We start from the raw sequence: 14,184 nt of genomic DNA on the forward strand, positions 1-14,184 counted from the left end.
GTCCTCTTCCAACATGTTAACTGCAATGTTTTTCTCCAAATTTGATGGAATTATTTGGTGAGAATCTTGATAATTTATCTTCTTTGCTTACTGTATTTCTGTAACTATTTTATCATTCCAGTAACCTGCCAATGTGGTAATAACCAGAGTGTTGATCTAACTTCATGTGCTAGTACAAGAGGTTCTTGTAAATAAGAACCTTTTACAATCTTCTTAGAATGAATATCTTCTAAGGAATCTTGGATGGTGACATCTCTTCATTTTAGCATACCAATTCAAGGCTGAAATCTTTTTTAATTCAGAGATCCTTTGGAAGGTCTTCCTTGCTTCCTTGCTGTCTTTCTTGTTTCCATTTTCAATGTCTTCACAGAAATTGTTGTAATACTGTCTCCTGTCTCTTCTAACTATTCTGTGACATTTTTGTTACGTTCTTTCTTGAGATCTTTATTTTTCTTGGCTCCGTCTTCTCTTCTTGGCAATTTCCATGGTTTGTTCTAACATCCAGTTTGTTTTCTTCTGTTTGTTGATCTTTGGCAGTTTCTTTTCATATTCATCCTTAACAACGCCTTTGATTTCATTCCATAGTTCCTCTGGTTCCCTTATCAATGAGATTCAGAATTCCAAAGCAATGATGATGTTATCTTTAATAAATTGTGGGTATGTGCTCACAACCATATTGTAACAATTGGTTCACTTTTTTGTTCTCCTTTAGCTTGTCTTGGAACATAATCATTTTATGATCTGTTCTATGGGTTGCTGCTGACCACATTTTTGCTGCTATAACTGAAAATTTCCACTCTTTCAAACAATAGTACAATTGATTTAATTTCTGTGTATTCCTTTATATGAGGACCACGTATATAGGTGCTGCTTTGTTTGCTGGAAGACTGTGTTAGCAATGAAGAAATAATTGGCATAGCAGAAGTTGCTGTCAGTTTCTAGCTTAATTTCTGTTCCCTAGGTCAATATATTTTCTTCCTTTATATTTCCAACTCTGGCATTCCTGACTCCAAACACAGGCTGCATATCTTGCCTACCTAATGGGCTGATTTCAGCTGAACTTGACCATGACACCTGTCAATCTCCTTTTCTTCTTCACCAGTAGCTGTAACTTGGATAATCATCATATAAAAGAGTTTCCACAAGCTCTAATTGATATCTTTGTCATTGTCTGCAGTGCACCCAAGTATTGTCTTTGCTAATTCCTTTTTAACTATGAAAGCAACACTGTTCCTTCTTTGTTTTTCAGGTCGTGAATAGTGAACTTCTGAGTGATACCAGTCCATTTCAAATGGATGATGGCTGAGATATCAATGTGCAGTTGATTGATTTCATCTTTCATGGTTGAGCTTCCTACGTCCATATTTCTTACATTCCAGGCTCCCACTGTAATTCTGTTAGATTTTCTTGCATGGTCACATCAGCAACTAGACATTCCAAAGGTCATGTCATAAACGTCATTAGCACTCAGAAAGACCCTCAGTTCTTCTTAAGCACTTGTTGACTGCCATCTAACCTGAGGGGCCCTTCTTCTGGCACTGTATCATCTGTCAATTTATATTGTCTGTTCCCTGTGGTTTTCTTCATAAAATATAGTACAAATACTTCTCTTGGGCAGTATGAATTGCTGCCTTCTCTGTTGTCACTAAAGTGACCATCTTTTTCTAGCATCTTCCTATAAAACTGCTGTTCAATATGGATATTGTTGGTTTTCGCTGGGCAGTTGGGATGACCATCATTTGGATGGCTGTACTAGGATACTCCTATCATACATTGCTGGCATTTTTGTTTCATTAGGACTGAAACGCTGCTCCACCTTAATGAAGCATCATAGTGGGAATTGGGGGTGGGTGGGGTTTACTCAGACTGTGCAACTCTTCTTCAGAGTAATTTGCATCTAGGAGAGTTGAACAAAGTGTCTTCTTCAAGCATCTCCACAAGGCAAGTAATACCTTGCTTCTAATCAGCAGAGTAAATGGAATGCTTTGCTCAACAAAAACAGCTTTTGTGAAGTATTTGCAACTATATAGTAGAGCAGCTGGTAAAGGACATACTTTGTTGCACTAAAGTAGTGTGAGGTGCCTCCACAAAATAAAACCTTCTTAAACAGCAACCAGAAGGCCTACCCCCCCGCCCAAATAAAGCTAAGAAATCATAGCATTTGCAAGCAAATTTTGGAAGTATTATTGGAATAGCAAATGTAGCAGTTAGTATAGTTGCTAGCATTTTCTTTTGCAAATATTACATATTGGCAGGCAGTATCAAAACCAGCAGGTGGAAGGAAAGATTTTACTGTCACCCATAGCCACAAGAACTTAGAAGGCATCTTTCCATTCTCAGAGTTTCAAAACAGGAAGAACACATATAGGTTTTTAAATTGTATTATTTAGGTATTCTGTTTCTTTTACCTTGTTTTTGTTTTCATATATTGTACATTGACTAGAATCACTTCATTCGGTGAGGAAGCTTGGGAAATGAGAAAAATAAATATTTACTCTTATAGGAATATGTCCCAGTTACAAAGCATCTCTCGGGATTCCAAAAGTGTATTGATTCCAAAGGCAGAATTGATGATGGTTTGATTAATTGTTTTTAAAGGACGAATATTTAAATGTTTTAAAATTGACTTAGAAATGTCTACAGTTCACCAACCTGACATAAAAACAGACGTCATAGGCTGGTTTAGTTGCTAAAGTTGAATACGTTAAAAAACGAACCCACCCTGAAAAGAAAATTGAACTCAATCAACTGCAGTCTTCAAATACTTTTTACAATAGGCTTTGCAACTGCATTTGCAGACTTGCAACACGTTACTCAGGAACAAACATAGCACTGCTTGATAATTAAACTGGCTTGAAAACATGAGAAAGGAAAACATCAGATGGATATATGCTATTCTTTAAACATACCACACATGTGATACCTATGTGTCAAGTTCAGATTTTTGTAGACTGCTGATGCTCGCTAATATCTACAACATTCACATAAAGAAATAAGCTGATCAAGAATATTTATACTATATTCTGGTATCTTTCCAAAAACTGTTTATATTGGTAACTCTTTAAAGTATAATTTTTCAGAGCAACATTGTTCTACTCAGGGAATAACATACTATCTAGCTGTACCCACATTAATCTCCTTTTCAAATAATTTAATTAAGATTACAATTTAAAAAGTAAAATTAAAACAAGCTACTAAAATATGAAAATAAAAATAAAAAGGGAAAAAAAGAAAAAAGTAACTTCCCTTTTTATCCAAAAAAATTGTAGTCAATTGTCATCATTTTTAAGATATAACAAATACACATTTCCCCAGAGCTCATCTCTTAACTATTAACAAAACTTAAAGATTTGCCATTCATTCTTGGTAACAGAAGTTTTATTAAGGGCTACCAGAAATAACTACATAACTTTTTTTTTAACCTTGATCAAATAATCTGACTCTATATTCCTTCCCTGTACTTTGGACAATATTAGGTTTTGATTCCTTAAAACGATGTCCTAAAACTTGTTTTCTTTTGGTCTTCTTTTTTCTCCTCTCAGGAAATCCTTCTGTTTGACATATCTCTTTTGTAAACCCAATTAAAAATTATTGAAATCACTCTTCTGAATTAATACTCGTATCATTTTTCAAGACACTGGTCATTTTCATTTGTACTGTGTGTCATCTTTTTGCATATCAGTTTCATAGCTTGTCATATTTAAATCAACATTCAAATCAGTTTCAAGTTTATCTGGCATTATTTGTTCTTTTTCTGTAGCTGTGTTTGTCCATCACCTATCAATGACATTAGATATTCTTAAAATTATTTTCTCAGTTCATAAGTCCCAAATCTTCACAAAAGCATTTGTTGTTAATTTTTTTTAGTTCTATTAACATATCTGAGTGTTCTTTTTTAAGTAATCTCCAATTTCCCCTGGTTCCCTTTAGTGTCCAACATTCAAAATCCCTTATTATTGTATTATCTTTCCAGAAAACCCAAGCAAACAATGTTTCCCATAGAAAGGAGCATTATGTTTAATTACAAATTTTCACTTCAAAACCATCTAGATTCTTAGTTCATTTTTAATTTTTCAAAATCATCATTTTGAACCCCCTTTTGCTGATTATGCCAAATCAGGTTTTTTTGTCCATAAAAATGACATTGTTATGAATATGAACTAAGATGGAAACCCTGACTCCCGGCCATTCAATTAGAAGCTAACTGCAAAAAATCTGTTCCCTCATCTATAGATGTACACATGGGTTATCTGAAGCTCTTGCTCTGGAGAGTTCCTTCAGCGCCCAGCAATATCTAAAAGGCCAACCTGGTTGTTGAGACCTAAGTGATGGTGCAAATACTTGGGTAAGTCCTTCCCTCTTTAAACTATGTTTTCCCCCTAATCCAGCTTGGAAAGAACTTGAGATTACTATGGGAAAAGGACACTTCCACTGAGTATTTAGGGTAAGCTAGATGTTCCTTTTGAACAAGACAGCCTCTAAACTGGGATTGCAGCTGATTGCAGATATCAATCACCCTTTATTGGTGGTAGATTGACAAAATTCAACATCAGGAGATCCATATTTCTGATTTAATTGGAAGGGGAGAAAAGAAAACAAAACTCTTGGCCACTTCCTTCTACTTCTAATGTAGATAATTTTAACTTCTTCCAAAGTTCTTTAATGTTTATTCTATATTTTCATAACACATTTCCTTATGAGGATGTTGGAGGAAATTGCTGGAAGTTGCTGGAGATGAGTAGAGATTTAGCGACCTTTAAACTTTGGAAATACCATTTTTGGAGGATCCATATGTGCTAGCATTGTAAGAATGCTCTATTGTCTTCCCTAAAAATAATCATTTATATTTTAAATGTCTTATATCAAAATCAAATAAACATAATTTTAATATTTATAAAACTTTGTCTATTTTAACTGAACAGGTTGGCTTTCATATATGCACTTTAAACATATTGCTTATGCTCTTCCCCAAATCCCCCAAAGTAGGAATTATATATGCAGTAGACCATTAAATAAGTCAATGTGTCTACTTATCAGATACTGAGAAAGTGAAGAAACAGCTACAATGTCAATCCAAGGGGCATCTTTTATCTATGAATAAATTATGTTCCCTTAAACAAGCATCCTGGGTGCTTCTAGCATTAGATGCTTAGTTGGTAATCAAAGACTTGGTCAGCAAAAAATGCAAAGCTGAAAGTTAACACTATGGCAACCCAGCTGAGGCAAGGATTTGCTGGAAACAATTTACTGCTAGAGTTCATCCAGTGTTTGGGGATGCTGGCAGCCCCAGTGTTCCTAAAACCACAAATAAGTCCTCTCAGAGCTCATTCGATTGACATGAAGTTGCAAGACAAAAGGAGCGAGGTGCCTTCACTTTGAACTGGTCTTTCTTCAAAGCTCAAGGCAAATGCTGTACAAAACAATTACTGCTAGCCATTTCCCACCCCTGCACCCATTTGCAGGGACTTCTGAAATGGCTAAACATGTTAATAGCTGTATTGAGCTGTTGTTTGAGGATTAACAAGCACTTCAGAGAGTTTTAACCTGTCTCTAGTTTTCCTCTCAGCTCTTGGCTACCACAGTGGTCATTAATAGCTGTGGAAGAATCACAGCCTGGTTTCCTAGGATTACATCAGCAGTAATTAAAAAGCCTAACTGCTACAAACAATGGCAGGCTAAATTACACTAATTTATCTTTCCAGGCCCCCGAAAAGGCCTCAAATAAGAGGACAACAAAGAAAAGGGATAAACCCAACTGAATGAAATGCTATTTTCTGAAGATGAACTGCAGCAATGAAAATTGAGAATTTTCTAAGGATGAGTCATTCTTTTTGTATAATATTTGCAGTATTGGGTAATTTGTAGCGAACTTGGTGCAGGAAACTTGGGAAGTGTGACAAAAATATACATAAAAACCAAAGTCTTCAAAGTAATAAGGATTTAAAAAAAAACTTAAAAAAAGAAAAACAAAGAAAAACAAAGTGAGAACTGTTTAAAACAAATTGGGAGGTGGTGGTGGGGAACGGGACAGAAGCATTTCTTCATTGTTTAAACTGCCAGACACTGTTTCATAACATACAGTCAAATAACTGCTGTATATGAAGAAATAGTGGCTATTTAGGGTGCTTGTTTGTGGGCACCCATCTTACTGATTACTGCAATTAGTTATACAATTATTGGAGCCATTTGACAAATATTTTAATCAGTCTTCTCTACTTTCTGGCTGAACTAACTTCATTAGGTTCCTGGGGTGCTAAAATGGAGATGGAATGAGAAGAATAATCAATTATTATGAATGGAAAAAAAATGTTAATATGAAAGGGAAGGAAGAACTCTCACCTTGTCAAACATTTAAAACATGGCCAGGGCTGAATTCCTGAATTATTTTGTCCTGCTTTATTCTGCTTTACTTTCATACTGCATGAAAAGAAGTAAAGTCTTCTGAATTATTTGCAACTGTCCATGCTGAAGAACATGGTTTAAAATAGTGTGGAAAAGAACTGGCAGCTCCAAATGTCTATTGTGCATTAAGGCAGGAACAAGTAGTCCATTTATTTGGAATTGGGTGGCCTAGAAATTTGAAATGCAAACAAGCAAACAAATAAATTTCCTATAACTACTAGAGCTTAGCAGAAAGCCATTCATGAACACATATCATGGTTGCAAGCATGTGGCCTAAAAATTAAATATACCTAAATGAGCTGTACTTGATATCCTATGTTTGAATAGACATTTAAAAAACTATTTAATATCATTTTTCCTTTTCTGGACTTCTAAGTTCCTCCCAACCTTCTGCTTCACTGTCGGGTGTAATCTTAATTGTTTTTTTGACTGCCTAGCCTTATGATCTGGTATTCTGGGAAACGCAACTCCATGCAACATTCTTTTAAACAATTCATCAAGCATATGGACCACATAGCTCCTTGAAAACTCTCGTCTCTGGGGGTCAAAACTCACAAAGCCTTTGAAATGGTAAAATGTAAAAATATCCATAATCAGGTAAACATTTCTCAATTACATTACTCATTCAGGTTCTGTTCCTAATCATTTAATCTGCATGATTAAGTATGTATATGCAAAGTCTACATGATGAAGAGCCCCAGTGGATACATTTTCATTTGAAAAGCAATTTGTACTTCTGACATATGTGAATGTGAACATATTGAGAATGATGCCAAGAAAATATACCTTATTTTCTAATTGAAATACTACAGATAGGAACAAAATGGTGCAATGCATTCTCTTTCATTAAAAAGAAAATTATTTATAAATTTGAAACTTTCCCCCCTCAGGTTAGTACAAACTTCTTATATTCCTTTCTTTTTTTACCCTGTAAAATAAGACATAGCTATCATCTTCAAATGATATTTCCCCAATGTTTTTTGTTGTTATTATATCTCCCATAATTCCAAGCAACATGACCTATTATCAGAGAACATCAAAACTATAGTCCAAAATATCTGGAAGGGCTATCAGATAAGGAAGATGAATGCAAGGAAGTTAATTCAGTTCCCGTGGATAGGTAATATGTTATTAAAAATAATGCTTAGGATTGCGAAAACATAGAGCCCTATTGGAAAGGATGATGCCAGATATCCAAGGCTTTAGAAAAGGTCAAGGGAAGAAGGACATTATTGCTGATACATGTCAGATAATTGAGATAGCCAAAGAATACCAAAAAAAGAAGTCAAAATAGGTTTCATTGATTGTAGAAAGATCCTTAATTGTGTCAATTCTATCAAAGTATGAAATATGTTTAGGAAAATGGGATGGTCAGAACATATCATTGTCTTCAAAGTGAAGGACAGTTCATATGGAACATATTGAAACAAACTGGCTTCAGTTTTGCAAGGGAAATGAGGTAAAACTGTATAGTCTCCTTTTATTTATTAAACCTAAGCTGAATACTTATTGAAGGAAGCAGTTTGGATGAATCGGGTTCAACAGAATCTGGAATAGGCAGCAGTAACCTGTGCTATTCTAACCACACTACTCACACAGCTGAAAATACAAAAGAAAGTCAAGTAAGTGAAAGTCAAGGGCCACAATGAAAAATGTAAATGTGTGTGTGTGTGCATATGCGTGTGTGTACACACACACACACACACACACACACACACAAATATAATATTAATTTAATATAATATAAAAAAGACCAAACTAAATCTTTTAGGATCAAACATCAAGCCTGAAAGAACCATCAGTCATGAAATACATTGAAGACTAACACTTGATAGAGCATCAATGAAGGCCTTGGAAAAAATATTCTGAGGTCATGTTGTGACCATATATACAAAGATTACTATTGTGCAGACAATAGTTTTCTCTGTAATACTTCACTGAAGCAAAAGTTGGACTTCAAGGAAGCAGGATAGAGGAAACCTTTATCCGTTGGTATTGGCAGATTCCTGACAATGCTATGGATAGCCCAAAAACAGAAACAAAAGAATCATATAACAACCAATCCAGAACCTTCAATCAACATATAAAAGGCCAAGTTCAAATTATCACCGTCACATTAATTTGAACACATAATATGAAGATGTAGCACTCTTGGTAAGTGTATAATGTTGGGGAAGATAGAAGAAAATAGATAAAAGGGCAATTAGCAGCAAGGTGACATGTGATCCATTGGAAAACCTGAAGGAGCAAATTGGAGACAGGTTGTCTTGGGAAAAATAACTACCTTTGTGGCCCTAACAGCCAACACCTACTTGATGGCAATAAGCAATCAATCAAAGAAACAAACAAATGTGAAAATGAATATGATTTAGATGAATTTAAAAGATGATTATATACATAGAGGGTAGATCTATAAATGGTTCTTCATCAGAAAGAACCATTTTATAAGCAAGAAACATTTGACAGAGAGCTTAAAGACTCAGAAAAGAGTTATCATAGGTCTATTAATTTGAAAAGGCAAGAATGAGCAGCCCAGAAACTGAACTTGAAGACCAACATGCATATGCAATATTTTTAATGCTAATTACAGAATTTCCTCAATAGTTTCCTAATTGAGAGGGCTCCGAGCTTGTGGGTTGGTTTCCAAATGTTTAGTTACCAAGCTAGGTAACATCTTCAGCAGAATTTAGGGAATGTCAGAGTTGATATTCTGCTTATAAGGGCTTTGTGTGGTCAGTAGTTGTTGTATTGGGAGGATCATGTCAAGTGAGGGTCTAGTGATGTGTCTTGTGAAATGTCACTGCTCCAAAACTGACCACATAGAGCCCTTATAAGCAGAATACCAATACTGACATTCTCTAAATTCTGCTGAAGATGTTGTGTAGCCTGGTAATGAAATGTTCAAAAACCAACCTATAAGCTTGGAGAATGAACTCTCATCCAACTCCCCAGCTATAAATATTCAGCACTATTGCAAAATTTCCTAATTATCTGCAATAAAACTATATGTTTAACAGTCTCATGACTTTTGGGGAATGCAGAGCTCAGAAGGAAAAAGGGTTGCATGTTATGAAACATTTACATTACTTTACATAATATCACATTATTATTTGTAATGTAATAACAATTTAAAATACCTAGTTGGCCACTCTTGGAAAGAGGTTACTGAATTAATTTCATGATAGATGAGCTGTTTGTTTTGTTTTGGGGGATTTTTGTTTTTGTTTTGTCTTTCTTTTTTCTTTCCATTTTTTATTAAGTTGATCAGAATATAAAATACAAAAGAAAATAAAAATAGTGGGAATTGTTGAGGTATTCCCCGTTAGGAGAATGAGTGCACTCAGGGAAACATAGTGAAAGTGGTGTTGAATAACATACAATCAGCATACAGATACACTGAATAGTAAAATGCAGGTTTTACTTCCAGTAAATGGGTAAACAAAGTCCAACAAACAGTTCAAATCATACACGGTTAAAGCAGGTAGTATTCAATACAATCAGTCCAGGGATAATCCAAAAACAAAGTCCAGTATCATAAACAAAGTTCAGTAAATGGAGTTTGCTAATAGTTTGCAAGACTCACAGCAATCCAAGCAGAATAACAATCAGGCAAAAGGCAACAAGGAAATGCAAGAAGAGAGCAAACCAGGTTTCTGTCTCCATCTTATGGCCATTGGGGGAACCTCAGCCAATCACACTTACAGCATTCTCTTAAAGATACAGTATTAAATTACTATCCTGGTTTATATATTGCCAACCCAATATATATATCATTCCTAACATTCTCCGCTTTGGGTATATAAAACCTTACAGTTTAAATCCATATTCCTCACAGCAAGCCTATATTTTACAGTGCCTTGGGCTTTTGTAAAATGATCTGCAATGTTATTCTCTGATATGCAGTACTCCAGTATAATCATTTTACTTTGAACACATTGTCTCACATTTAGATATCGTAGATCGTGTGTTTTGATCTTGTCTTTACAGTGAGATTGGAAGCCATCTGAATTGCTGATTGGTTGTCTTCATATACAACTATAGGTTCATTTACATTAATTCTCATGTCTATCATTAGTTGTTTATAACATTCTAAGTTCGTACATAATAGAGACAAACATGAGAACTCAGCCTCCATTGTTGATTAGCTTAGATGTTTTTGTCAAATAGACCGCCATCCAATTAACACCTTTCCTAATAATACTATAGTACCTGGTGTTGATTTATGTGTAGGTATGTCTGTAGCGAAACTTGCATTGGCATATGCAGTTAAATTTAGTTCATTCTTAGGCTCCAAATATAATGTATAATGCATCATTTGTTTAAGATATCTCAACACACGCTTAGTAGCTTGCCAGTGCCATTCAGTTGGCTCAGCGTTGAATCTCGCTAATTGGTTGACACAGTATGCTATGTTGGGCCTAGACCAATTACTAAGATAGGATAAGCTAACAATCAATGAATGATAAATGACTTTATCAAAAACAGGACTTTGCACATCACTGTGGCTAAACTCCTGGCTTATTGGTGTTTTAGCTGGTTTAGAAAGTTCTATTTTAAAGTTGTTCAGTAACTGGTTAATTTTATCTGCCTGTAAGATTTTGTAGCCTCTCTTAGTTTTCTCTATTTTCAAACCAAGATACTGTTTGATGTCACCTAAATGTTTTATTTTAAATTTCTTTTCTAACAGTGAAATAATCTCAGTAGCTTCTTGATCAGTCTTAGTGATTAATGCTATGTCATCAGTGAACAATAGCAACAATGAAATTGCACCATCACTTTCCTTTTTGAATAAACATGGATCAGCCATGCCAGCTATCATTGTTAATTCCTTCACTATGCACTGGTTCCATTCATAGCCTGATTGCTTCAAGCCATAAAGACTCTTTTTTAATCTCCAGCAGTCAGTTTTGTTATCTGTTTTTATCCCCAAAGGCTTATTTAAATATACAGTATACGTATATACTGTATACGTATATACAACGATGCATGCAGACATGCTGTCTCAACATCTAAATGGTTTATTATGTATTTGTTCTTAGCTGCCCACACTAATGCTGCTCATAATGTGGTAGCTTTCAGACTACGTGCAAACACCTCATCATAGTCATTGTGCTACAAGCCTGGCTTTATGGGAAACAGTCCAATCCACACCTGTCTTAATTTTATAAATCCACTTATACCCTATGGCATGCTCACCCGGTGGTAACCTGACATTTTCATACACCTCCAACCTTTGTAAGGATTTCAATTCCTTATCCATTGCTTCCTGACAAGCAGCCTGATCTTTAGCAGGATACAATTTCAGCTCATTATAGTAAGTAGGAACTATATTTACTTGGCATACTATACTAGCCTGATATCTATCTGGTGCTCATGTTACACGGGTTGAACGTCTAGGCAACTCAGATGATGAGGCAGGACTGGAAGGCAGAAGCAGCAGCAGCGGCGGGGGCAGAAGCAGGGGCGGGGGCAGTGGCGGCAGCGATGGCAGGGGCAGAAGTGGCAGCGGGGGCAGAAGCGGCAGGGGCAGAAGCGGCGGCGATGGTGGTGATGGCAAGAGCAGGAGGTGGCGCTCTGATGGCGCCTGCTTTTTCTGTTGCTGCTTGGCCTGGCGCTCGCCTCGCCCTGCCTCCCGCCTGCTTCTCCTCCTCCTCCTCGCTGGCTCTGGCACGAAGGTTGGGGTGGGCACTGGGCCGCATTACAAGGTGACCTGGGCCGCATGCGGCCCTTGGGCCGCAGGTTGGACAAACCTGCTCTAAAGGTTCTTTGGTCTTAAACCCATTCAGTCTGTTTGATGGAGTAACCTTGCTTTTCTTCTGGTTACATGCATTACAGTTTAAGTACTTGCTACAGAGTTTTAATTTTACTCCCTCTGACAATTAGACAGTTTGTTTCAGCATTTTGAAATTAATACACCCCAGACATCTATGCAGTAAATGTATACATTTGTCATGTGGCTTAACATTGTTATAAACTGAGTTAGCCATCTGCAACTGGTCATCATGTATACCATATAAATCATTCTCTAAAGTAGCAGTAACACTTTTACTCTCTTTCTCTATTATACAGTTATCTCCCCTAAAGGTTACTACATAACCAGTATTAACTAAATATAACAAATTAACTTACTGATAACAAATTAAATTTCAGTTTAGGTACATATAACATAGGTAAATGCTCATTTATAAATGAACAACATGCAGTACCTTCACCAGATGCTTTCATCTTCCATCCATTTGCCAATGATGCATGTTGCTTACTTGTGGACATCTTTACAAACCTCTCTCTATGGTAGTAATGCACTGCAATGCTCCAGTATCAATTACCCATGAATCATGGTTTACAGTTGAATTGCTGGACATAGCTAAATTAACATTCTTCTTAGCCTTCTGGTGATTACCAGTATTTTGTTGTTTTCCCTTCTTACAGAATCAAGCTATATGTCCCCTTGCCCCACAAGAAAAATATTTCCTAATAGGATAGGCAGTTGAAAACAAATCCTCTTCTTGTGTTTGTTTCTCTCTCAGTTGGTCTCTATCCAGCCTTCTTCTTGCCTCTTCTAATAATCCTCCAGTTATGTCAGTCAATGTCAGTTCATTTCTGGTCAGGACTTCCAGTGAAGATACATAATCACCATAACTTTCATCCAATGAAGAAAGAATGATGTAAACCTGATGCAGCTCTGAAAAAATCAGTTCCTTTTCATGTAGTTCTTGAAAAGTTCTTTTCATGAAGTTCAAATGAGCTAACATATCTCCACCTTTCAGAAGAAGTGCTCTAAACAGTTTACGTGTAAGATGTGCACCTACACTGTCATGAACATAAATCCTCTTTAAATTCTCCCAACACCTAGCAGCAGACTCTTCTCCACGAATATGGACTAGCTGCTGGTCATCAGTGTTAGTCCAATTATACAAAGAGCTAGTTCGTTGTTCCGTTTAAAGTCAGTTAACTTTTTGGCATCATCCTTATTATTTGGATCCCAAGCATTTACAGCCGGTGGATCCTGAAATGCAGCCCATAACCCTTCCCTACACAGAAGTAGACTGCACTTCATAGTCTGTTCATAGTTTGTTCCATCCAACTGGGTTATCAGTGATAGATTTGTTGACGGGTCTTGTGCCATCTTTACCAGGACAGTAACCCACAATTATACAGTAAACAGCTGTCTGTATATGGTACTGTGTATTCACACTAACTTTCAGTTATCTGAGGCTGGTATGTTCTGGGCCCATAACCAGTGTTGAGGTATCCCCCGTTAGGAGAATGAGTGCACTCAGGGAAACGTAGTGAAAGTGATGTTGAATAACACACAACCAGCATACAGATACACTGAATAGTAAAATGCAGGTTTTACTTCCAGTAAATGAGTAAATAAAGTCCAACAAACAGTCCAAATCATACACAGTTAAAGCAGGTAGTATTCAATACAATCAGTCCAGGGATAATCCAAAAATGAAGTCCAGTATCATAAACAAAGTTCAGTAAATGGAGTTTGCTAATAGTTTGCAAGACTCACAGCAATCCAAGCAGAACGACAATCAGGCAAAAGGCAACAAGGAAATGTAAGAAGAGAGCAAACCAGGTTTCTGTCTCCATCTTATGGCCGTTGGAGGAACCTCAGCCAATCACAATTACAACATTCTCTTAAAGATACAACAGTATTAAATTACTATCCTGGTTTATATATTGCCAACCCAACTGTTCGGTGACTATCGTTCCTAACAGGAATATGGGGGAAGAAAGGGGAAGGGGAAAAAGCATAGGGTAAAGGGGGAAAAA

The sequence above is a fragment of the Pseudonaja textilis genome, chromosome 2 (assembly GCF_049901715.1).
Source record: "Pseudonaja textilis isolate UNSWEBS1 chromosome 2, rPseTex1.2, whole genome shotgun sequence".
In the NCBI taxonomy this organism is placed as follows: Eukaryota; Metazoa; Chordata; class Lepidosauria; order Squamata; family Elapidae; genus Pseudonaja; species Pseudonaja textilis.